Here is a 23,079-nt window from a genome sequence, read left to right as displayed (position 1 = left end):
TTTGTGTGTGCGCGTGTGCGTGGTTCTGTGTGTAAATCAGGCGTTTTGGCTTGGAGCCGCCACCCCCCCCCTCACCCCCCTACCCCCCGCCCGTCTTAATTGTGGAGACAGAAAATACCTTAAAGCGGTTTCGCCGGGCAGACGGGGCTGCAGTTCCCCCAGCCTCCCCCCGTCGCGATGAAGTGGCTTCTCCACCCCGCTCTGCCCACCTCCTAGTCCTCAGTTCCGTCTCCCACCCTCCTTCCCCTTCCTGCCCGCCCCACCTTCAGTGAAGCCCCTTGAGCGAGCGGGGTGTCTGCAAAAGCGGCCCGGTCACCTGTCGTGGCAGCTGCATGGAAATCCCGGCGCTTCTGCTGTCTGGAGCCTGTGCTGTTTCCTCTGGCAAATCACGGAGATTCCGCTCCCAGTACCACCCTTTCCTCTTTGCCCTGTGCCTCAAAACCTAGTGCTTGATGCTGATGTGAAGTTTGACCCGCTTGGGGCAGTTAGCAGGGAAGAGGCTACTGTCTAGACACCACTTCAAGGTTGAGAAGGTGAGGGTGATCTAGCTTTGTGGAAGGGAATGAGGGTGACACCAACTCTCACTGGGGTTGATGTCATTTAGAAATCTATTTTTATTAATCTTACCTGCAAATCTGTCAGGTGATCAAAAGTCTTGTAATACTTCGATCTCTAGGGATAATCAGTTCTCTTGGACAGGGAACTGTTTTCTGAGTTGTCGATATGGGGGTTCCCCTTCCATTTTTATTTTACAGTAGTTGAGCACCTAGACAGGTTTTAGCACAGGAAATTATTTTTAAGATTTTGAAGAATGTAAAAACCTGTTCCGGGATTCCTTTTGTACCTGTTCCTCTGTGCCTAGGGTCTCCATTTCTGTTGGAGTTTAGTTTTTGCCGGCAAAACCTGTGGTCCTGGCGAATTCTCTCCAGGCAAGGTATTGAAGGCTTGCTGGGGTTGGAGGTTGGGATGGGTGTGCAGTGGCAGAGCACCTTGGACATAGGCACACTGCAGTCCAGAGAGAGTCAAGCTGAGATTCCTGGCCCTCAGGTGGGTCAGTTTGGAGCTGATCTCAGCGTTGTGCAGTGATAACCGTATTCAGAGAGGACGATTCACGTGTCTTCCTTTTTGTGATGTGATAGTTTATTGTAGTGGAAATGACTATAAGTACATTATGAATAGCCAAATCTAGTGTTCAGTTCCTCGATTTAAAAAATAGAAATGTGCATGAAAGTTATTAGAGGATGAGAATTTCCTTTAAGAATTTTAAGAGCTCTATTTTAGTAAGGGCTGTGCAAGTAGTTTTTCACACGATGGGGGAGGTGTTGACTTCTAGACTTACAAGCATGTAGTACTGAGTTAGAGGGAGTTAGAGAGAAAAAAATGTTTCAACACAAGGGAGCTTTCAGATATGAAGATGAGTAGAAAGCCATGATTACTCATGTGCCTGAGAAATAACATAATGTATTTATTACTGTATATTTAAAAATAATGTCCTTTTCATTTGGAAAGAACATGTGTATCATACTGAACTTTCTAGTTTTCATATGGAGCTAGAAGAATAACAGTTTGGCTAGTCATATTGATTTTCTTACTAAAATTCTGAATAGAATTGTTTCAATCATTGAAAGGATGAGTGGTACCTGAAGCCTGTTTTTCTTTTTTTGGTACCAGGGGTCGAACTCTGGACCTTGCTCCATGAAGCCTGTTTTAAATTGAACCATCCATAGTTCACGCAGAGATCCCAAGTATTGGAAGAATGGTACAGACAGCAGCCTTCCTCAGGGCAAGTTTGCGTTGGTTTATAGGGCAGAATGTGAAGACCATTTTGGGTTTGCTGTGGATACACAGAGTATTTGGATTCAGGAAGGTTTATTGAGTGGCTCCAGTAGCTATGGGTAAGCGGGTGGCAGTGTTTTCATATGTTCCACAGCACTTACAATATCCGTTACAGATTCTGTCTTTTCTTCTATGGAGGCAGAAAGAACACAGATGGAATGTGCTTTGTAAGATGCAGTGAAAAATTAAGTAAAGCCTCAAAACTATGAAATGCTGTGATTTGGTTACTATATTGGTTCCTGTTTAGGATTCTGTGAAGATTTTTCAGTATTACTAAAACCTTGCAGAAATTATTCTATGAGTGCTGAGACTGCATGGACTATGTAATTAAAATGTCCAATTTCTTTTAGTTTGGCTGGAAAAAACTTAGTTACTAAATATTAATGTACTAAATTATCTGTGGTAAAACATACAACACATAAAATTTACCATTTTAATCTTTTTTAAGTATGCAGTTTGGTGGCATTGACATACAACCATTACCACCATGTATCTCTCAAACTTTTTTTCATTTTCTCAAGCTGAAACACTACCCAATAATTCCATTCTTTGCCCACACTCTGCATTCTTTTACTATCTATGAATGTAACAATTTTGTGTACCTCATACAATTTGAATCACATAGTATTTGTTTTGTTTTGTTTTTGGTACCAGGATCAAACTGGGGACCTTGTGCTTTTGAGGCAGGTGGTGGAACCACTGAACTAAATCCCTGGCCCTGAATCACATAGTATTTGTCCTTTTGTGACTGACTTATTTCACTTAGCATAATGTCCTCAACGTTTATCCATGTTGTAGCATGTGTCAGGTTTTTTTCTAAGGCTGAGTAATCCATTGTATTTATAACCACACTTTGTTTATAAATATTTGAAAATTTTGTCTACTAAATGTTGACTTATGATGACTAGGATGTCATACAAGAAGTATAGAACTTTTAATTAAAACAGGAAAACAAAACTAGTTGTTATTTAATGCATATTCTTTAAAGTACAGCATCCATGCAGGATAAAAGTAAGTGTGTAATGTCCTTGCTTGGTTCTGTCAATTTCTTGCTATGTGGATCATGACATACCTTACATCCTTCTGAAATCTGTGGCTGATCAGATGATTTTTCGTTTTCTAGATAATTTGTAATGGTCATCTATTTTCCTGTATGGGAAGTATGTACTTAAAATTTAAATAAATTTTAAAGGGAAATGTAGGTAAATAGTGTAATTCTAATATAGGGAAAGTCTAAGCTCAGCATCATTTATAGGTATGAAACAAAAGATTTGATATAGTTTTGCCAGCATATATTATTTTTAATGTTTATATAGTAAAGAATGGCATGAACAACAGACAAATGACAAACTGGAAAAATATGTGCAGCATTATTTATAGAGCTGTACAAATCAGCATAAGGTGAAAAATGGGCTTAAGAACATGAGATCTTTTTAAATGTGTTTATCTCTGTGCCAGGGATCAAACCCAGGGCCCTGAACATGGTAGATCATACATTTTAACTTTTTATTATGGAAAAGTTTAAACAATAAAAAAATAGAACTGGTTTGAGGTGACCCACACAGCTGTAATCTAAGCACTCAGGAAGCTAGGAAGCTGAGGTGAGGATGGCAGGTTCTAGGCCAGTCTTGGTTAGACAGCACGTTCCAGGCCAGCCTGGACTGAATAGTGAGACCCTGTCTTAAAAAAAATAGAGACTGATACAGTGAAGCTTTGTACCTGCTACTTAGCTTGGGCAACTATAAGGTATCATCAGTCTTATGTGAGGGATATCTTTATCTTTATCTGTAAGTTATTTTAAAGCAAATGAAAAAACGGTCTTATAATTTTGTCTACATTTAATATTTCTAAGAGAGAAGGGCTCCTAAAAAATAATCACAAAGCTATTATTATTATTATTTATTCATTTTTGGTACTAGGGATCGAACTCAGGACCTTGCGCTTTTGAGGCAGGCCTCAGAACCACTGAGCTAAGTCCCTGGCCCCCACAAAGCTATTGTTGCACCTTAAAAAAATAATTACTGGAGCAATGTAGTATAAGCTAAAGACATGAATAGGTATTTTTTTCAGAGCTTTTCTTTTTTTCAAATGTGTTACTGGGAATTGAACCCAGGGCCTCACCAATGCTACTCCACCATTGAGCTACAATTCTAGCCCAATCTTTTTTCTTCAATTTGAAGTTTTTTATTATGAAATCATATGCATGTGTGTGTGTGTGTTGTGTTTATGTGGCTTCTGATTGTTTGAACTAAGACCTAAATAAATAAGGTCCATAACATTGCAGTTGGATAGTTTGAAGTCTCTTTTAACCCATAGGTGCCCTTTTTTTCTCTTTGCAACTTTTTATTGAAGTTGAGTTTTGCCCATTGCATCCCTGTAATGTTAAGTGTATTTCTTGCTTTTATTTCTTATACATTGGTAGTTTGATTTAGACTTTTTTCTTTTGTCTAGATATTGAACCCAGGGCTGTCTGAATGTTAAGTACATGTTCTACTATTGAGCTACACCCCAGCACAGGTTTTTTTTTTTTTTGTGGGAGATAGATAGTATCTGATTTCTTTCTTTTTGTGATATTAGCAACTATTCTTGATTATTATCTTGACCCATTGATTTATGAGGATTATAAATTGGTTATGTCCTAATGTAGATTGTCTGAGAAGGGTATGAAAAATATCTGATTAGTTCCCCTGATCTCCCCCCCCGCCGCTTTTTTTTTTTTTGGTACTGGGGATCGAACTCGGGTCCTTGTGCTTGCAAGACAGACTTCGGCACCACTGAGCTAAATCCCCGGGCCCTTTGATTTCCCCTTTTTCAGAATTATGAATTGGTCCCCTAGCATCCTCATGGTCATGAGTTGAGGGTGTTTTTCATTTCTTTCCCCCCTTCTTCCTCCTCTTTTCTTCTCTTCCTTCTCCTGCACTTCTTCCCTTTCCTCCTCCTCCTTCTCCTCCTCATTCTGTCATTCTGAACTTATTTATTTTAGAGCATATGATGTATTTCAGTCCATTGCAGTTGTCTTTTGCTGTTCAAATTGCCCCATTTTGGAGCAGAGAAGACTTATTCAGGTTAGCTTTTGTGTTCTTCTGATATGCCTCTAGCAATCTAATTGACTGCTTGTTTTCTCCTATGATAGGATGTTTCAGACTTATCCTATTTCCTGTTTCAGATTTGCAATTAGAACATACTGTTTTTTAAAAGAAAATTAAGGAAAAATAAATGGCCAATAAACTTAATGAAATAATTTCAGTAGTCATTAAAGAAATGAAATTAAAAGCAAAAGTAAGATACTATTTGTTATGGACTAAATGTGTCCCTCCTCACCCCACTCCCTTTTTTCATAGCACTAGGGATTGAACCCAGGGGCGTGACACTGAACTATGTCCCCAGCCCGCCCTCCCTTTTTTTTCATTTTGAGACAGGATCTGAGTTGCTGAGTTACCCAGACTGGACTTAAATTTGTGGTCCTCTTCCCTCAACCTCCCAGAGTGCTGACATTATGAGCGTGTATGACCATGCTGAGTCTCTACCTCCAAATTCTTATGTTGAAGTCCCCACCCCCAGTGAGTGGTATTTGGAGATGGGGCCTTTCAGGGCAAATTAGGGTTAGCTAAGGTCATGAGTGGGGGGGTTCTTCATGATAGGATTAGTGCCCTTATAAGAAGACACTAGACAGGCCAGGGGATTTAGCTCAGTGGTTCCACTGCCTGCCTTGAAACCTCAAGGTCCTAAGTTCGATCCCTGGTACCTAAACACTCAAAAAGAAAGACACCAGGCAGCTTAGGGTCTTAACTCTTTACCCCGACAAAGAGGAAGTTACTTGAGCATACCTTGAAGTGACAAGTGCCAATGAGCCAAGAGAAAAAGCCTCAGAATGAAATCTACTTTGCCGGCACCTTGATCTTGGATTTTTTTCTCCAGAACTGTGACTAGTAAATTTCTGCTCTCTTAGCCACCCAGTCTGTGGTACAGTTGGCCCTCTGAATTGGCAGGTTCTGTTTCCAGAGATTTAGCCAACAACAGATTAAAGATACGTACATAGTAAAGAACTAGAAATAATCTTAAATAATGAATTATTGGATTATGGTACATTTATTGCATCCAGCCATTAAAATAATGATATGCCAGGCTGGAGATTTAGCTCAGTGGCACCGCACCTGCCTTGCAAGTGCAAGGTACTGAATTCAACCCCCGGTACCAAAAACAAACAAAATAATGATATGCATCTATATTAACTGGTGTGGAAAGATTCCCATGATGAATTGTTGAGTGAAAAGGCAAGTTACAGGGCCGGGGATGTTGCTCAGTGGCACTGAGCCTGCCTTGCAATCACAAGGTCCTGAGTTCAATCCCTAGTATGGGGTTGGGGGAGGGGGAGCAGGTTACAGAACTATATCAATAGCCCTTAGATTACACTTAGAAAAGGTTGAATAACCAGACTTCAGAGACTGAGCTTGGAGGATAGACTTCAGGAACTGACTCATAGATAGTCAGTTTAGGTTACCATGTCTCAAAAACTGTACCGATTTCATTTTCCGATCATCTGATTTAGATTTCCTGGAGAGAGTATGTGAGTGGCGTAGTTTGGGTACTATGTCTAACTATTGGGTAGCTGTGTGTGTGTGTGTGTGTGTGTGTGTGTGTGTGTGTGTGTGAGTGAGATTGCACATTTAGTATTGCTCTCAATTGACATTCTCAAGAAGACCTTATAGCATAGGGGATGGAGGAGTCACAATGAGAGTTGAGGTGATTTTTTTTTTTTTGGTACGGGGGATCGAACTCGGGGACCTTGCATTTGCAAGGCAGGCGCTGGAACCACTGAGCTAAATCCCCGGCCCTTCTGATTATCTGTTTAGTGAAAATTAAATACATTCTTTGCTCAGCAATGTTGAATTAGTTACATCTCTAAAAGTTACTGCCAACAGATAAACTTGTGCTTTCTTTTCCCTTTAAGCATCCATTTAACATGTTAAGATTTATACCGGTATATAAACTCTGGTTTGTTGCTTGTATAGAAGATGATTGGTCAAAATTAAGGTTTTATTTGTGGATTTGAAAAATTATGCTATTTTCCCTTTTAAATGTGGTTAATTCATTAATTCATTAATTCTGATGTCAGTAAATAAGAAGAACAATCTTTATACTTAGGTGGTGTAAAGGATACTCACCCAGGAGAGAAACAGTATTTTTTTTGCTTTGTTTTGTTTTGTTTTGTTTTTTTGGTACCGGGAATTGAACTTGGGTCCTTTTCTCTTGTGCAGCAGGCAGTGAAATCATTGAGCTAAATCCCAGGCTCCGAGAAATAGTAATTTTTTTTTTTTTGAGAAAGAGTATTTTGAGATTAGAATTAAAACAGTATTTATGGAAAGCCTTTAATAGTAATAGTATAGTATGTTGGAGAGTATAGAGAATTCTGTAGGTGTATAGAAGGGCTTTGCAGATAATACAGACTTATTTGAACATCTTTCTCACTGTTATTTTTAATTGAAAGCACAAATTTTGCCAAAATGGATGTGAATGAGCTTTGAAAAATGTAACACACACTATAATGTAAGGTATGTCTCACTTAAAAAAATGAAACATTCAGCTGGGTGTGGTCCTGTACACTTGGAATCCAAGCTCTTGGGAGGGTGAAGGAGGAGGATCACAGGTTCGAGGTCAGTCTGGGCTAGCAAGACCCTGTCTCAGACCACCCACCCCAGAAAAAAAAGGAAAAAAAAAATTCAATTTATACCATAATGGATGTAAAGAACATGTGAGGAACATGTGAGGTATTGTTATTACGATTATTTTTACTACTTCTTTTGGTAATTTTGATACTTGAGCATCATTTCCCAGTTTGAAATGGGTATAGTAGAGCTACTTGGGTTAAAGTTTTTGAAATTTCAAATCTATTAGTGTCTGAATTTGGCCTTTTCAGTGAATTTTTATTTTCTTTCGTTTTGAGACAGTGTCTTGCCAAATTACTCATGCTGGGGTTGAAATTGCAATCCTCCTGTCTCAGTCATCCACAGTGCTGGAATTATAGGTGTGTGCTTTCACACCCAGCTTTAGTAAGTAATTTTTATGAAAAAGTGTCAGCCTTTGCTTTTATGGCTGAGCTATTGATCTGGCCAGTTACTAGTTGGATCATTAGTTTCAAAAGATGATTTTGTATTAGCTTTCAAGAACCATTGCTCGGTATTTTCAAATTCCAATCAAAAGTTGTATAGACAGATCATACTGGCTTCAGAATTTTTTCATCCTATTAGATGTCTTTTTTTTCCATTCCCCCCCCCCAACAGCTAAAGGAAGATTAAACTTTTGAGGCAGTTACTCCTCTAATTTCTGTATGATTTTTTTTTAGTCCTACTTAAGAAAATCAAGACTCTTGCCTAGAAAATGCTTTCAGGGCCTTGTCACTCTCCGCTGTCATTGGCTATTAATGATATATTTTACTTTTGGAAACACACTCTGACAGTGGTGGTAAAATAATAGTGTCAGAGATCCTTAGGTGAGGAGCAGGCTGAGCTGTTAGTGCTGGGTTAATTTTAGAGTTCGTGAAAAGTTGATTAGCAGTGATGTTACCGTATACCAAGGATATATACAGGGTTACCTTCACACATAATCAGTTTCTTAAACTACAGACAACTCTCTTAGTCACAGTAGCAGATGGACAAATGCAGCTACAATGATTGCAGTATCAGAGACTGTCTCATAAGAAGTTAGGCTTATCCTCTGTGCACTTAGAACCTTGGTCAGCCGAAGCTGACAGGTGGCCAGAATTACTGTTTAGAATTGTTAATAATCAGAAAGTTTAACTGTGTTCACATTTGTTAAATTATTTAAGAATGTCTTCAAAAAGTAATGCTTATATTTAATGTATCTGGAAGAAGATGGTTAAAGGAGGTTTGATTGTGATGAGAGCCTGAGTGATTGACACTCAGGTCATACTTTCTAGCCCTTACAAATAACTTGAACCTTTTGCATTTTTGTTCTTGTCATCTTTCTCCATGAAATGAGAAACTCTGTTTCATATGTAGAAATGTAATGAAATAAATCCAATAATACTGAAATGCCTGGAATGAAAACAACTCTCAATGAAGGATGGAAAGCTCAACAGTTTGCTTATCTTGTTCTATTAGTAATTTTTAATACTGTGACAGAAGTGAGAGTTAAGGGCTGGGAGTTTAGCTCAGTGGTTTCGCTGCTTGCTGTGCAAGCGCAAAGACCCAAGTTTGATCCGCAGTACCAAAAAAAAAAAAAGAAGTGAGAGTTAAAATGGCACACAGATTATTTTGTCTTCTTACCTCATTTAGATTCTGAGGGGCTTGGGAATAAATTAAGTAGTGTAGGACTGGGGTGCTGCTCAGAATCTATCCATTGCAGCTTACTAGAGCATCAATTTCCAACCTTTTTGGATTTATTGTATCTTATTTTGTTTGATTTTTTAAAAAAATCTCCTTCCTCCTCATGAATCTAGAAATTATAACAGCCAGGTCTCTGTTATTGGTGGAGAGCAAAGTGCTGATATGTGATAAGTCTACAAATTATCACTATAATTCAGTTTATCTAATTACCTCAATCTTTAGTTTTAACTAATGACTACCAGACCTTTTCTGGACCATTAACAAGCCACACAACTACATTGCTCTATGAAATATATTTAAAATTTTTGATCAATTAAAATGTTTTGAAAAATTTTGTGACAGTATAAAAAATAGTCAATCATTGTGAATGAAATTCCTATCTTGTGGTAGTTACTTTCTTTTCACTGAGACACAATACAGACACCCACAACTTAGAGAGGAAAGGTTTATTTTTGGCTCACAATTTGTAGAGGTTTTAGTCCATAGTTGACTGGCTCCAAGGCAGGTGGCATAGCAGAGGGGCATGACAGAAGAGGCTTGCTTATGTCATGGCAGACAGGAAGCAGCAAGGGATCAAGGGAAGAAGGATATATACCCTTCCTGGCCATGCCCCTAGTTACTCACCTCTTCCTACCAGGTTTCACCTCCCAGCATCTCACCCAGATAATCCAGTGATGAGTATCACATACCCATGATCCAGTTACCTCCCGAAGCCCCACCTATGAGTGCACGAGGCTTTGGGGGGAACATCTGTATATAAACTATAACATATCTTACGTGCATTTTTTTTTTGGTACCAGGGATTGAACTCAGGTCCTTCCACTTGTGAGGCAGGCAGCGGAACCACTGAGCTAAATCCCTGGCCCTTACGTGCATTTTTGTGCAAGAAATGTGAAAGAGAAATATGTCAATTGTGGATCCCACCTAGTCTTAACTTCTTTTTTTACAGAAGTATATATTAATAGTAATAATGTTTATGAGGTACTTCCGAATCAACTTTGTATAAATTTAGTGTAAAAAGTTTATTGTAAAATAGAATAGTCTCAAGATGGATCACATGGTTCAGAAATGGTATGACTTGTTAATTCTGAGAGCTTGAATTTCATGTTGTCTTTTTTTCTTCTTGGCTTTCTGTGTTTTGCAAATAACTGTGGTCTCTTTGGCTGAGTGATGATTATATAAATGGAATCCTCTTGGCTGTCCTTCACCCTTGTTTAGATGGTGAAGTTCTTTCTCCTCCATGTGACACAGAAAGATGGCATGTGCTTGGCCTTGGGAAATTGATGTTTTTCACTGGTGTATACAAGACAGCCAAGACTTGTGGGAAATAGGGCAAGGACTGTCAGGTGAATGATACCAGTAATCTCTGGAGGTCAATTTAAGCCAATTACTTCAACCTTTTAATTTTAGTCGGTTATTGTTAAATCTTTTACTAGATTGTTAGTAACCAGCAAAATTGGTTTGAGTCGGACCTCCTTTGGTGTTAATGCGCAGTTGAAATGCTCCCAAGGTGAGATGTCTGAAGGAGTCATGCTGTGGTGTGTGGACTCATTCACAAATTAGAGCATGAATGAGCTCCTTGAAGCTAGGAATTGATTCAGTTCCTTTCTTATCATTTTGTGCCTACCTGGCCAAGAGTACCATCCATCTGTGACTACTTAAAGTTATTTTGAGAAGCAAGCTATCTTATAGCACAGGTATATCTAACTATTGAAAGAAGAAAGAAGATAATCAGCTGGGAAGCAAGCCCATATATACACATACATATATATGTATGTATATATGTATAAATATGTATGTATATATGTATAAATATGTATGTATATATGTATACGTGTATGTATATACATATATGTAATTTTTTTTCCCCTAGTGGAGACTGAATCCAGGGCCTTCACACTGAGCTATATTTCTAGCCCTTTTTATTTTTATTTTTGCTTTTTGGTAACCCGGGATCGAACTTGGGACCTTGTGCTTGTGAGGCAGGTGGTGGCACCACTGAACTAAATCCCTAGCCCTGGCCCTTTTCATTTTTGAGTCATGATCTCACTGAGTCACTGTTTTCTAGGCTGGGCTTCAACTTGCAGTCCTGCCACAGTCTCCCAGAGTATGTGCATGTACCTGGCTAGCTACAGAATTTTCAGTCCAGTGGTTTAATCATGGTCACACTTTGTTCTGTGTGAAAAATACTTTGTGTTTTGGCCTCTATATTACTTGGTGTGTGGAACTTAAATGGCATCTGACATTTACAGCCTTCTTAATTCTTTTTTTTTGGAGGGGTACTGGGGATCGAACTCAGGACCTTGTGCTGGCAAGGCACCACTGAGCTAAATCCCCACCCCCCTTTTTAATTAATGTGATAGTATGACTAATAGTCTTAACATTTTGCTTACTTCAACTTAATATAAACTATATGTATATGGGAACATTTTAAAGTGTATTCTCTCTTCTAATTCTCTGGTTCCTTTAGAAATTTAAAGCAGAAGAGTAAGCTGGGCATGGTGGTGTATGCTTGTAATCTCATCTTTTCAAAAGGCTGAGGCAGAGGAATGCAAGGGTTGAGGACAGCCTGGGCCATTTAGCAAAACCCTGTCTCAAAATGAAAAGGGCTAGGGATGTAGTTCTGTGATAGAGTGCTTGCCTAGCATATGCAAGGCCCTGGGTTCAGTCTCCAGTACTGCAAATCAAACACCTCTCCACCCTTGAAATAACAACCAAAAAAATTGCTAAGATAGATTGACTCTAAACTGTGAACTGTGTGAGGATAACTGTATTTTATTCCAAAATAGGCCTTTTTGAATATGTGAATTTCCTGAAATCCAGTTACATGGGGCTGCAGATAGGAGATGACACAACTCCTGTGTTATGTGCTTGTTTTGCTTCCCTCTTCTTTTTAGGTTGATTGGCTTGTGCTGATATTTGAGTCTAGTTTGACGTTGCAGGATCTTTCTTCAGAACTCCCAATTCTAGTTTGACCTGATTACTTTTGTAGGCTCGGAGTAGCTAAGCTTGATGTATGAGGTTCAAAGAGGAAAAGTTTTAGATTCTGGATGGAGACTTTGGTTAGAAATGGCCAAACAAATTAAGCACAAGGTAACATTCGACCAGAGAAGTTGTATTGAAGTTCTGCTTTCATTAGCAGAATGTCAAGCTGTGGGGAATCTGAGACACTGGATATGATGGGAAGAAATACATGGTTAGATGAGATTGTGAATGTGTGTTTGGACATGTCATATACTTGAAATATGTGAAAACAGTTGTAGCAGATAGAATATTTAGGCAGGTGGCTTTTTAAAAAATTTTACTATAAAAAATTTTTACTATGTTATGGAATTCACTATGTCTACTATATAATATTTTTCAGTTTGTTGGTTGCTTTTCCTGTTCATGATACATTTTGTTGTATCAAAGTTTAAATTTTCTTATGTAGTCAAACCTATCAGTGTTTTCCCCATAGTTTTACTTTCATGGGGTTTTAGAAAGCATTTTCCCAAAGGATGTTGGAAATGGTTTCCTTGAGGAAGTGCAGAGGCCTTGGTGGCCTTTTCATGCAGGGCTTTATATGCCATGTTTAAAGATTTTGGTTTTTATTGTAAAATTATAACTTCTCAAGGGTTTGAATACTGGGGTTTGGCATGAATACAATGAGTTACAGGGTCTTGTAAAGAAAATTTAACATTCTAGTTTAGTTTGATTTTCTGAGCCAGCAAAGAAGCAGTTAGTGAGTAAGGTCCTGGTGATTATCAGCTGTGTCCAGAGAGCACAGAACATCTTTGCTTGGAATCTTATAAAGTAAACATTTTTTTCTTCCTCTTTGCTAGTGTGAGTGTGTGTGTGTAGGAGGCAGTTTTCATGTTTTCTGCCTCGGGAGTAAATTGTGAATCGTCTATCATTTGCTCCCTTTTTGATCACTTAGGTTAAAAAATAGCATGCAATAAAGTAACCTATTAAGGTTATAAAAGCAAAGATAGATGGTTTCATTGTATATAAAATTTTAAGAATATATTAATGTACCTGAAATTGAGCTTACAGCATCTCCAGAAGTTCCTCCACATTTGATGTAAGATGTGCTCTGATTTTTTATACATATGGCTATATTAGCAAAACTGGATTCCATCCCAGTGTAACCAAGCAGGGAACCTGACTGAACCATATGTGGAGCGGCAATGAAAAGCTACAGTTTTCCTGTAATTATATTAGGAGTGATGTGGTTCTTCCCATATTTATTAATTGGTGGAGTTGTAATAAGACACTCCCCCACCCCTAGGCCCCTGGCCTCATGCTTAAGGATGTTGATCAGTGGGTGTCTAAGCAGGATTTTAGTTGTGTTTGGGAGCCTTCTGTGTACAGTTGGGAGGGATTGGTGTTTCAGGTGGTGGCAGGTGAGCCACCTGCCAAGTTGGCATAATGGGAACAGGACTCTTCTGAGTTGCCATCTGTTTGTGGCTGATAGGAAACCAGCAGTGATTTGTGAGGAGTTGTTCCATTTATGTTGATATATTTAGGAATTAGTAGTGTTAAGACTGTGCTAAAAAATAAAAAAGACTGTGCTGATCAGGTCTGCACATTACTGGGCATGTTGAGGGAAGAAGATTGTGTGGTGTGATTTTTTTTTTTTTTGTCACTATGAAATTCAGAAGATGGCTGCTTGGTTCATTAACTGCACTATTCCCAAGAAGGCCAAGACTCTTTTTCCCTGCCTAGACTTACCACTTGAGTCAGCTTGTTTGCTACTGAGTTTGCCTGGCTTGGGGGTGTTATTTACATGCCTGTTGTGTGCTACCTGTGGAGTGTGTGCCTAGAGGGTGCATTGTGTCTCTAATTCTCTTGGTGTGTCTTTTTTTTTTAATTGTAAAACATGTACATAACAAAATTGACCAATTTAACCATTTTTAAGTGTACAGTTCAGGGGCATTAAGTATATTCATATTGTCCAATCATCATGATGTGTCATGTTTAAGCCAAGCATTCTGACATACTTAAAAATAGCAAATGCTTCTCCATACCTCAGATCTTTATCATAAATTATTAATGTGCTCTCTCCTGTGTGATGCTCCTGTGTGATGCCCCTTTGCTTTTTTTTTTTTTTTTGGTACCGAGGATCGAACTTGGGTCCCTGTGCTTAAACGTAGCAGGCAGCAAAACCACTGAGCTAAATCCCCAGCCCTCCCTTTGCTTTTTAAGCCTGCATTTAATTTCCTTCCTGAGAGTTGATTAGGTGAATAGAGGTGTTGTGCCTCCATTTCTTCTGGTTTGCTACCCTTGCACCTGGGAAAACTCTCTTCTTTCAGGCATGGTTTTTGATGATACTCCCAAAACTTTGTCTTATCTCTCCTATATTACACTCTCAAGGCAGTGATGTAGAATAGAGAACAACTGTATTCCTGAATTATTTGGTCAGTTAGCTAGAGTTCACCTGTGGCCCAAGTGCCTGCCAGAAAACTGCTCCAGAGCCCAGCTGTGGCCTGGTGAGGAGCAGCATGTGACCCTGTTGGTTTTGGGACCACCATAGATTTCTGTCTTGTCTTTTCCAAGTGATCAGTGAAAGAGCTCTGGAGCCCTCTATCAGAGAATTCTTTGTTACAAGTGAAAAAGATTTAACTGCACTAATTTATACAAAAGGGGACTTTATTGGGAGGATTCTGAGCTATCTGCAGAATTCAGGCCAGGAGCTAGAGACTGGGATGTTGTACGGTGGGGATCTGGGAAGCTCTTTTTTTCTCTGCCTTGTCCCTCTCTTGGTCTCACTCCCCTTGGTTACTTCCCTCTTTGCTTTGTTCTTTTCTGTCACAAATTAGTATCCTGTACTCCTTGGTCCAGGGGGTAGAACCTAGCTTTGAGCCCTCATGTTTTTCCAGGTGTCTAGAGAGAGACTCTGTTTTTATTCCAGAATATCCATGAACTGCCTGGTGTGGTGGCGCATGCCTGTAATCATAGCACTCAGGAGGCTGAGGCAGGAAGATCATTGTGATTTTGAGGCCAACCTGAGCAACGTAATGAGTTCAAGGCCAGCCTGAACTACATTGCAAGACTCATCTTTTTTTTTTTTTTTTTTTTAAAGACCCATCTTAAAAAACAGAACAAAAACAAAATTTCCAGGATGAACTGATACATGGTTGTAGAAAATGACCATTCTATGTAACTGTGGGGAGAATGGTAACCCTTAAGGAAAACAAGGAGGTTCAGCAGACTGCAAAGCCCTGCTACAGTTTACAAAAGTTTTTGTTTGTTTGTTTTTGTTACTGGGGATCGAACTCGGGACCTTGCGCTTTCGAGGTAGGCGCTGGAAGCACTGAGCTAAATCCCTGGCCCACAGTTTACAAAATTTTAAAGACATCCTCTGACAACAAATGTGAAGGAACCCACGCTGTGAACATAGCTAAACCTTGTAGCAGAAACTTACCTGTGTACAGTGCTTGTAATCTCAGTTACTCAGCAGGCTGAGTCAGGAGGATCCTTTGAGCCTAGGAATTCGAGACTCATCTGGGCAATATACCAAGACACTAGCTTAAAAATAATAAAAAAATGAACTAGGTTAAAACACTGTCACCACCACCATTAACGGCAAATCTAGTACATCTAGTACATTGAGATGAACCTGGTAAACAAATTTTTTGGGGGGGGGGTAAATGAATTCTGTACTTCCTGTTTTTTTATTTTTTGGGGTACTGGGGATTGAACTCGGATCCTTGAGCTTGTGAGGCAGGCGGCAGAACCACTGAGCTAAATCCCCATCCCTGTAATTACTTTTTATAAGATTAAATTTCTTCTCTAGTAAAATAAATTGGGTTAATTGAACAATTTGTCACTGTGGATCAGCGATAAATAAAATTCTTCAATTGATCAGTTTTTCCCTGCAGGTCAAATTCCTCAGTTGTGGTCAGTCTCCGCAGGTCAGATTCAAATTTTGTTTTTTAAATGTTTTTTTTTTTTTTAATTTTCTTTTTACTTCTCTTAAAGGATAGATATTTAAGATATGGGGTGGTATGGTAACTTCTCTTTTTCCTTCCTCCCCTCTGCCCCACCCCCCTTTTCTAGTACTGAGTGTTGAACCCAAGACCTTCGCGCTGAACTACATCACCAGCCATTGATTGATTGATTGATTGAGACAGGGTCTCACTAAGTCTCTTAAGTTGCATGGGCTGGCCTCCTGCTTGTGTTTCTCTTGCCTCAGCCTCCAAGAGTGCTGGGATTACAGCTGTGCAACACTGTCTGGCTTGTGACTTATTTTTTTTAATTTGTACAATTGCTATACAAATATATTTTATTACAATTAATGCATAAACACTTGAGAAAAATGACAAACTATAGTATACCTTCCTGAATAAAGAATATTATTTTTACATCATCTTGTTTCTAAGGCAATAGAAGATGAGTCTTGTTTCTTTTCCGTAAGAAATGATAACCATTAATTGACAGTGGTAGAAGTTTTTATGTTTCATGACATGGAGTTCTTATAGTAGCTCTCATAAAAACAAGTAGTTTCTTAGAGAAATAAGTTTATTGATACTAGAATTCTCTTTTCAAACACAAATTACCCTTTGTACACTGTTATGGGCTGAATACTTGTGTTCTCCAAAAATTAGGAGATACATGGTTTGTAACTTATTATTACAGTATTTCAGAACTATTATTGCCTTCTTGAAGCAGAGTAATTTATCTGTTGTTTTTGTGTTTTTCATGTTGCTAACCATTATGGCAAATTGTACAGTGCCAGTGGAGAAATGGCTATTTCTGGAAATGCATGCACCACAGTTGGATTACTTTCACCTCTGTCTGATACAGTTTGGTGGGCCATGTCACTGTGATATGTTGGACTCATATTTGGCCAAATTTATGTGGCACAATTGACTTGGAAATAATACTTTCTATCAAGTAAAAAAGCTGAAAACCAAGACCAGACCAGGCCACAACAAGCCTTTATTGTAGGGACAATCTGCCAGGCTGTCTTTGAACAAAGGAGAGACAAAAGCAATATGGCCAGGACGGGGAGTGCTTTTTATAGGAGCTAGGGTGGGCCTTGTAGGAGCTGGGGTGGGGTTGAGTGAGGTAGTGGCTAGGGACTGTAGGAGCCTGTGATGTCACTAGCTGGTCTGAGGAGAGCAAGTATTAGGTTACTCTTTTGGTGGGAGTAGAGGCATGTTGGGAAGAAGAAGGTAGCTATTATATATAGTAGCCACCCTAAATTGGAGGGAAATCGATCATTTTCAACTATGTTTTACTATATATATCAGAATAATTTTCTGTTAAGTAATATGATGTTTTGACTTTTGTAGTATGTTTTAGTACAAATATCCAGGGACAAATTTTTCAGTTGAGTACATCTGAGAGACAAATTGATCAATAGATCCAATAAATGATAGCTGTTTTTTAAAAAATTGTTTTATTGGTACATTTTAGATATACAGTACGTTTACATTTATCATTGGGTTCTTGTACGTGTACATGATGTATCTTAGTTCTTATTTTTTTCCCCCATTACCTGTGCGTCCTTCACCCCCTCCACCCTTCCCTATTTACATAGATTTCATTTCCATTTTTTTCTTTTCTCATAATTTTTCCTTTCCCTTCTTCCCTTTCCCCTTCCCCTCCCACCACCCCTACACCTTTGGACCTTTTCCTATTTCAAATTATCAATTCATTTTAATCATTTTAATCCTTATTTACACTTTCAGTTTCTCACACTAGAGAAACTTCGGTATTTACACGTGTGTCCTGTTTATTTTCACTTAAGAGTATGGCCTCAATATGCATCCGTTTAGCTATAAACGTCTGTAGTTTCTCGTTCTTTATGGCTGAGTAGTACTCCGCTTTATAAAAAAACCACATCTTCTTTATCCAGTTTCCAGTTGATGGGCACTTGGGCTGTTTCCAAACTTTAGCTATTACAAACTGTGCCGCTATAAAACATAGGTGCACATATATCGCTGTGGTATGATTCTTTTAATTCTTTGGGGAAGATACCCAGCAGGGGAATAGCTGGGTCAAATGAGACCTCTAGTTCTAGTTCTTTGAGGTATCTCCGTACAGATTTCCACAGTGGTTGCACCAGTCTGCACTCCCACCAACCACCAACGATGGAGAAGAGTTCCTTTCTCTCCATATCCCCACCAGCATTTGTTATTGGTTGATATCTTGATAGCAGCCATTCTTTCTGGGGTGAGGTGGAATTTTAGTGTTATTTTCATCTGCATCTCTCAAATGTTGAACATTTTTTCATATATTTATTTGCTGCTTTTACTTTTTTGTTTGAGAAATGTCTGTTCATTTTGGATGCCCAGTTTTGAATTGGGTCTTTGAATTTGGGGGGTCTGATTTTTTTCAATTCTTTATATATTTTCGATAGTAGACCTTTGTCTGAGGTACAGCTGCTAAAAATTTTTTCCCATGATAGCCTGTTTTCATAGTAGCATTGTTTGAGCTCAGAGTTCATTGTTTGTGGCCAGGGTTTAATCAGGCAGGGTAGCTTGACATGGGTGATATATTCCTGAAAAAAATGAATATAGGGGCTGGGGATTTAGCTCAGTGGTTCCGCTGCCTGTCTCTTAAGCGCAAGGTCCTGAGTTTGATCCCTGATACCAAAAAAACCCCCCCCAAAACCCCAATATAAATAAATAGTTTATATTATACTTTAAATGCACAGGAAAAGTTTGCTATCAGAACAAATCCTCTTGCAAACATTTTTAAAAAATCTAATTTACCTTTGTAAATTAGAGTTGTCCTATATCACATTCAAATCAGAATCCACCAGTGGATTGTCCCTCCTTGTTGTAGTTTATCGGGGTCTCTGGTTCATTGACAAATCACACATTCCACTGACTTCTGATGTTATAAAAAAATAGCTGTTCCTGGGCTGGGGATTTAGCTCAGTGGCACTGTGCCTGCCTCTCAAGCGCAATGTCCTGAGTTTGATCTCTGGTACCAAAAAAAAAAAAAAAAAAAATTGATACCTGTTCCTCTTTTGGTAGTTTGGTTACACGCATAAATAACCTTCTATGAATTTGAGAACTCTATATGAATTGGCATTACTCATCAGAATTGAATACTCTCTGTGAATTGTAAACCTGTGTACAGTAATGCGGGGATAATGCAAAGTATCATTTAGCAGTTGCATAACTCCAGCATGAGGAGGATCAAACCTAGGGCTTTGTACATGGGAGGCAAATGTTTTACCACCAAGCTATATTCCTAGCTCCAGTGATTGTACTTTTGAACCATCCTTTCTTGGCTAAATATAAGAAAAGTAGGTGGAGGTCATAATGCTTTGATACCAGTTCCCTGACACTAGTTGGGTGTCCTGCAGTTTAACTCACTTCTGACTCTACTGCCTGGACTTACTGTGTCTACAGGTTTTAGGACTCATAATAGATGTCAGCTGCAAGTCTTGGGGCTACCTTTACTTCTGCTAAAATGACCATAAATTTGGAATTTCCCACCACCTTGTTAGATTTGATAATTTGCTTGAACTGCAAAAAGCACTTTACTTATGATCAGTTTTATGATCAAAGATACAACTAAGGAACCACTTGGAAGAGATACACAAAGCAAGGATTGGAATGGCCTTAGACACTGAGCTTCCATGCCTTCTCCCCATGGAGTGCCAATGCATCCATGTGTTCACTAATGAGGAAGTTCTTCGACATTGTGTCTACAATGTGAAGTCTAACTGTGTCATTTAATACACAGTTTAGCTCAGTTTTCAGCTCTTCTTCCTCCCTAGAGAATAGGGTTGAGTTGTAAGTTTAAACACATCACATGCTAGGTGTGTTAGTTACTTTTCTCTCGTTGCTGAGGCAAAATACCTGACACCCAAAGTTAAAAGGGGTTTATTTGGCTTACAGTTCGTAGAGGTTGGCTGGCTCTGAGGCTGGGATGGCAAACACGCATCGCGGAGGAAAAACAACATTACAGTCACAAGGCACCAAAGGTAACGAGAGTTTAACAATATTTTTCTGTCCCTTTTATCTTATTCAGACTACAGGGTAATTAGGGGGGTGCCAAACTAATCACTCACATATAGTGGTTTAGTAATCACATATCCTTAACCCCAGCATCAACCAGATTCAGTTACCTCTGAAAAAGAAAGCCCCACCTCATCCACATGAGGCTTTGGGTGGATATCTAAACACAAACCATAACACTAGGTCTTTCTGGAGTGGTGAAACTATCTAAGGGCCTACTCTATGTCACCTTATTAGCACAAAGTCGAATGTGATCAAATAGGTGCTCATCAGGAATAATAAAAGGCATTACTGTCACCCAGGAAATTCAAGGGTTTTGGGAATTGTGTGCCAGGAACTAGGACAAAAATTAGATTTATTTATTATCATACCATAATCATGATTTAGATAAACCTTGGGTTCTTGTCAGAAGTATTAGAGAATATTAAGATGTGGTGAATATTTAAGCTTTCTGGATAAGGATGGCAGTTGATGCCATAAGAGATCCCTGTAGGTGACAGGAGAGGAGACAGGAGAGTCTTGGAGAGAGCTCTGGGAAATGCTAGCATTTGAACAGTAGATAGGGGATGAGAGAGTGAGGAATTGCCTAGTGAAGTAGAAGGAAAACAAGAACAGCTGGTTGTTATAGAAGTCAAGGGAAGTATATTTCTAGACCAGTGCTCTTCAGTAGAATTTCCTGTGATGATAGAAAAGGTCTGTGTCTCTTATCTCTGTTGTCCAATAAGATATCTACTAGACATGTACAACCATTGAGCAGTTGAAAAGTAGCTAGTTGAACTGAGAAGCAATTTATGTTTTTATGTAATTATACTTAATTTAAATAATTGTACATGGGTAATGGTTACCATTTTGTATAGTACATTTTGGATTTAGGATATGGATGATAGGTTAAGAAGAATAAAAACTCCAGGTAAACTTTTCCCTATTAAGCGACTGGGCTCTAGGGCTGAAGTTATGGGATTGCTTAAGACTATAGGCTGTTCTTAACAGAGGACTTGGGCTGTTGGAGACAGTTTTGGAAGCACTCGGAGCTTTAAAACTGAAGATGGCTCAATAATGAAATAAAGGTCTGAGACCTTTGAGTATGATCCAATTATTCATTTTCAGACACTTATTGTCAAAATGAGATTATTATTTGATTGTTGAGGAATCTTAAAGAAATACAAGCAAATGATGTGAATTTTTTTAATGTGTGTCAGTGAGGGTTGAGTTAAGCTGCATGTAATAGAAAACTCAAGTAAGTGGCTCCTAGGAGATGAATGTTTACTTGTCTTTCTCTCACCATCTTTAAGGTTAAGTTCTTGAGGGTGCAGATATCTGCGGAAGCTCCATAATCACACTGTGAACAGGCAAGAATACAAGAAAGGGTGGGAAAGGCAACAAGACTGACCTGCTGGCCACCTTAGTCCCCATTAAAGGTCCTTCTTGGAAGGAACAACTCCAGTTACATTTCATGTCAGACTGAACCACAGATGAGGCTGGAAAATGAATGTTTCATCTGTGCATTTTGCTACCCCAATTAAAACTGTGGTAATATTGGTGTAGAAGAATGAGAGAGTGGATGTTGGGTAGAGGGCTGGTGATCTCATTCTCTGGGATCCTATCCAGGAAGAGACCCTTGTCCCCTTTGGCATCCACAGGCTTCTCCGCAAGTCCTAATACATTGCACAGCTTTTACAACAATCTGATTTGTTTCTGGGTTCAAATTACTGGTAACACGTCTGGAGTGCCTAGAGTACTCCCTAGGACAGTGGTTGGCATGTGTGTCACAGTGGGCTGTTTGAGGATACAGAAAAGTCTGAGAGAAGGATTACAGGAAGATAGAGGGTGGTGTTATGGGAAGCATGTACAGATTCAGAAGTGGGTGAGAATGGAAAGTGTGGAAGATAAGCCTCACCCTCAATTACATCATCTGTAGCTTGTGAAGTCACCTTGTTTTTCAGGGGTGTGGCCGACTGTGGAAATTTTGAAAGTGTTTTCCTTTTGAAATGGATGTGGATCAAGCATTATTTCACTAGGTTTTCAATTTTATCACTGATTACCACATCACTTTAGCCAGTCACTTCTCTCTACACCTCAGATGTTTTCTCTGTGAAGGGGTACTTGCTACATCCACCTAGAAAATTATAGTTTGTATGGGTGAATGCATGATCTTTGAAAGTATTAATCTGTCATTAATCATAGTAATACTATGCATTATATGGAGGCAAAGAAGTAAAAAAGGATGTATTTATCTGTGTGTCTATGCATATGCACAGATGTGCATATGTATGTATTGTTCATGCCAGGTTGAACCCCCTTACTAAGTTTAAATATAAACTGTCTGTGGTACTTTACGTTTTTTTGCAAGCAAGCGCTGGAACTACTGAGCTAAATCCCCGGCCCTTGTCTGTGGTACTTTAAAAACTTGTTTCTGATTTGTGTTAGAGATATTTTTAGGTTGTCATAAGATGTTTTGTTTAGCCTTTCATTGGTTAGTACAGGCAGCATTGAACATTCTTGGATTTAATAGTCAAGAATTGGATTGTCTACCAAGCCACAGATGGCAGAAACAGTCATTATAACCTGGCCTGGGGTGTGGGGCTATTTCATAACAAGACATTTAGAAAGTTAATGGCCCATTGGTGGGTCTAGCCAACTGCCTAAAGTTTTAACTCAAAGTGTTCTTTTTTTTTTTTTGGTACCAGGGATCGAACTTGGGTCCTTGCGCTTTCTAGGCAGGCAGCGAAACCACTGAGCTAAGTCCCTGGCCCTCAGAGTGTTCTTTTAAAAAAATAATCTTCTATCTATTTTATAAATAATAACTTTTCAGCTAAAGACTTAATGAAAAATGCTCCAGAAGAGAAAGGCAATTAATTATTAGTGTTGTTGATGGAGGTAAAGATTCTGAGAAAGTGAGTTACTAGCCAGAAAGTAAAAACCTTGGCTAAATAATA

The 23,079-nt window shown here is 38.9% G+C and overlaps 1 protein-coding gene across 8 annotated transcripts in view; it reads left to right on the top strand.

The window, feature by feature from the left end:
• Positions 1-23,079, top strand: part of Tulp4 (TUB like protein 4) — a 224,590-nt gene that overhangs the window by 1,124 nt on the left and 200,387 nt on the right. Inside the window, exon 2 of one of the 8 annotated variants that reach the window (XM_021251969.2) lies at positions 20,024-20,109. The exons of the other annotated variants lie outside the window; for them this stretch is intronic. The gene's annotated coding sequence lies outside the window, so the exon portion shown is untranslated. The remainder of the gene's footprint in view (positions 1-20,023; positions 20,110-23,079) is intronic. 8 annotated transcript variants of the gene reach the window in all.

Source organism: Heterocephalus glaber, unplaced genomic scaffold (genome assembly GCF_053883595.1).
Source record: "Heterocephalus glaber isolate CG9 unplaced genomic scaffold, H.glaber_assembly_v1.0 deba00001523, whole genome shotgun sequence".
NCBI classification, from domain to species: domain Eukaryota; kingdom Metazoa; phylum Chordata; class Mammalia; order Rodentia; family Bathyergidae; genus Heterocephalus; species Heterocephalus glaber.
Note: the sequence above shows the minus strand (reverse complement) of the source record. Positions and strands in the feature narration are given on the sequence as shown.